The sequence below is a fragment of the Egretta garzetta genome, unplaced genomic scaffold, assembly GCF_000687185.1.
Source record: "Egretta garzetta isolate BGI_Z169 unplaced genomic scaffold, ASM68718v1 scaffold612, whole genome shotgun sequence".
Taxonomy (NCBI): Eukaryota; Metazoa; Chordata; class Aves; order Pelecaniformes; family Ardeidae; genus Egretta; species Egretta garzetta.
The window spans coordinates 1,699,224-1,703,259 of NW_009259030.1; positions in this window are offsets into that span (position 1 = coordinate 1,699,224).

Sequence of the window (4,036 nt, forward strand, 5' to 3'; positions counted from 1 at the left end):
CCGGATACCCCCGCCCGGGGATAACGGGCCGGGTGGTTTCGTCCCCAGTGCGGGAAAGGGCTCGGTGTGTGTCCCGGGGGAATAACCCTGTCCTGGGGAAACCCCCTCCTGTGTCCCGAGCCCGGCACAACCCGCCGGCTTCCATCTGGAGGAGGTTAAAACGTTGGATCGATCTCCAGCTGATGGGATGTCGCTCGCTCACCGTTGTCACCCACGTCCCCCGTATTTGCCCCCTGATTCTCGCGGCTGCCAAGGCAGAATCCAAACCGTGGGGATAAGCGCACGCAAGCGACGCACATTTAAGAGGCAGCTTGCGCCGCCGATGTCATTTAGCAACCTGTCCAATTCACAGCAGCCCTTACTCGATGCCTTTTTTAAATTCATAACGCGCCTCTCCCGGCCTTTTCTCCGTAACAACGAGCACACCATTCTTCCCAGAAAGGTTCATCTGGAAGCCCTGGCGCATCCTGTAGCCCCAGCGAGATGTCTGTGCCAGCCCCGCAGGAGACCCGGCGGCGTGACAAGGCATGGAAGATGCAGCTCTCAGCTGGCGGTGCGAGGATGAAAAGCTGATTCCACAGCGGAGCTGCTAGAAGGAAAGAAGAGGGCGAGAGGCAAACATGAGCTCAGCTCCCCGCTCAAAGGGCGACAGCGGATCCTGGGCCTGGTGGATCCCCAGAGGGAGTGCCCGGCTATTGGAGATGCTCCGCTGAGACCACCTCCGCTCCCTGCACCCCTTGGTACCCAACCCCTTGGCTCAGGGAGCACCCTCGTGCACTGCAGCCTTGGGGATCACCAGCATGTGCCACATCCCAAATACATTTAAGAATCTGGCTGGTAAAATCCCCAAAGGCAGTTTATATAAATTGATTATAACTCCAGAAGAGCCGGCCGCTGGCCTGGCTGCCTGGCTGAATGTCCTGAGGGGATGCTCCGATACCTGCGTTGCAATAACACAAGCCACATCCTGTACTCCATTTAGCCCAGTCCCATATTTGCCAGGGGGTCACCACGCTCCTCACAAGCACAGCTCGGGGGCTGCACAACTCCCATCGATTCGGGCTGCCTTCCCGACCAGCCAGGCTTGCACCTTTACCCTCTCTAAGGAGCGGGTCCTCGGGTGGGGATCACAACCCATTGCTGCTTGAGGAAGGTGGCTGCAGCCAGGGGATCTGCAGCCCAGCAGGGCCCCTGTCCTGTCCCCCAGCCCAGGGTGCAGCGTTCCTGCCGCTCGGTCCCTTCAGGACGTCACTCTGCCTGCCACGTGAGCGGGAAGGAGCCTGCAGCAGCTGAGAGCCAAACTGGCTCCAGGGCTGCCAGGCAGGAGGGAACTGGGCGAGTCTCACCCTCCACACTTGCTCGGTGGCCAGCCAGGCCAAAGCCCAGCATAGTTTTAAATGTTATAAAATAAACACATGGGTGAGGGGGGAGAAAGGGACGTGTCCATGCGACCTTTCTGCATCAGCCTTGAGGACAAATCGCCTTGGCTGGTCAGCTCTCAAACACCCATCCTTCACGTGAAGGGAAGCTCAGTGTGTGCCATCCCCAGCTGGTGCAAACACACCGGCTGTGTCTAGCAACCTCCACCCACCCCGCTCCTCCCTCGGTGTCCTCACCTCTGCCGGACCCATCTTCCCCTGCTCTGCCCAGCATCTACAGCACTGGGATGTTCTGCTCCTTGGCTCCGGGGACATGCTGAGAAGCAGCTAAAAAGTCACTGCATTTCTGCAGCACAATTCACTAGGAACGAGTCCAGCTCTGCTTTCCCCAAATTCAACAAAAGCATCTAACCGTCACCCCCAAGCCTGCCTCCTCACCCCATCCCTCACCCCAGACGTGTCCCCGGGCCTGTGCCGGCCCCAGGCAGGCTCTGAGGAAGCAGTCTCCAGGGAAACTCCTCTGCTGAGCCGTGATTTGGGCAGGAGCTCCCCACCTCCCTTGCTCTGTGTACAACAGCTTACTTATTTCTCCCTGACGGAAGCGTGGCTTGCATATTTATCACAGATGCCTGGTTGCCTTGACGCTGGCCTGGAGGTTTAAAGATGTTTTCATGATGGCTGTTAACCTCTTTGAGCATCTCTGGGTCTCTCCTGGCCCTGAATATCCCCAGTTTCATTTCTGCCAGGCTGGTGACCTCACCTGGGGTGCTGAATCTCCCTTTGGGGTCAGCTTTAATTCACTGGCCTGGAGCGAGGGGAAGCACAACATAGCCGAGGTGACTGATACACCCCTTAGCTCCACCATCCTGTTCGGGTGGGAGCTCAGTCCCTTTCTCAGGTTCCACTTGCCTAATTTTGTCTCTGTTCACAGGAGCTCTGTATTGTGACCCAAGTGGAGCAGGCTGAGCTGGTCACCTTCAGCCCAATCCATTTTCCCCCTGGTCCTCATACAGCCCAGAGCAGGGTGCCTCGCAGCCAGTGGGGCGGCTGACAGTTTACAGTTACGTATGCATGCAGCCTTTAGCTAATATTCTTTAAACACCTTTGTGATAACAGTTTCTGAACTGACTGGTATTTAAGGAGGTGTTGATACCCCTTGGGGCATTTGTGGCCAAACCTGGAGTATTTTTCTCCTGAGTGAGTTGTGTTTGTAAATAACTAACATTAAAAAAAAGGAAAAAAAAACCCAAATGACCTTTTGCACCCTCATTCCCTCCAGCAGCAATGTGAAAGCCAGAGCTGAGCCCAGCTAGCTGAGATGGGTCTTACAATGACAGCAGCTACATCAGCAAGTAGCAGAGCCTGCCAGGCCCTGGGGATGGGGGAGCACCGTTCCTACAGTTTTATTTCAGCTCTAGCCTGGTCCCGAGGACCAAATGCCCATCAGCGGCTGCAGTGCACTCTTGGCCACATCTCTTTTCCTCGCCTCGGGGGGCTGTGCTGACCTCACTGTCAGCTCGGACCAGGAGTGCGCTTCCAAAGGGAATCTTCACACTCCCGAGTGCCTTTGGACCTTTGGACTGTTTGCTGCCGGCCAGTACCAGTCACACTGGTCCCTGGTGAGGTGAGTAGATGCAAGCCCAAACTTTACGCATGGATGATAGAATATTAAGGCTCGGGCACTTTTAACATTTTGCAAAAGAGAAAGGGGATTTTGCCAAGAAAAGCCCAAACTTCCTATTCTGAGTCATATGCTTCGACTTATTTATGTAGTCGTTACTGCTCTGTGAATCCTGCCAGGCAGGAATACTGTCAGAGACGACGCACTCGAGGTTGGGCAAACGTTCCTGCAGCAGCCCTGCAGTGCTGCGCCCCAGCCAACCCAGCTGCCCCGGGGGGGTGTCACAGCAGTCCTGCTCCCGAGGGACGTGCAAATACAGTGTGACCAACCAAATTGCAGGGCTACCTCCGTCATCCACAAGGGAAAAACTTTGCGAAGGACACCCAGAGCTTATTCCTGTAATAGAAACATCATGCTGGTGCAGACCATTCCCAGGTCTCAGGGCCACCAGTTACAACCGTAAGATCTAACTGGGAGTTTTTAATTTCAGAAAACCTGACAGTTTCCCATTGAAAATATCCACTTTGCGCTATAGATCCTCATCAGGAAACTCTAACCCAACCATTTCAGTCTGGATCAGGTTCTCTCCCACACGCTGGGGAAGCCCAATTGCCAGTCCCAGTTTGCAGCCCCAACAGTGATTGATGCTGAGGGCAGGCTGCCAGCAAGCCCCTGTCACCCTGCCATGGCAGGTACCTCCCAAACCCAGCAGATGCACATTGAGGCCACCACAAAGGACTCAAGTATTTTTAAAATAATACCCTAAACTTTTTATTCTACTACCCCACATAGTGGCATTTCAACCTGCTTCCGCTCAGAACCAGAAGAAATCACCCGTTCCTGCAGGTTTCTGCCAGAGATATCTCCTGCAGCATCTCCTTCCTTAATCCAGCTTTTAACTTCTCCTTGATGAAGGTTTTTAACCCCAGAGCTCATGCCCCTGCTCCGGGGAGAGGGGCCGTGCACAAAAGCACGACACGCAGCCAGAGCAGCAAACTCTCCACTTCTCCTGCCAGGGCAAGGGGATGAGAACACA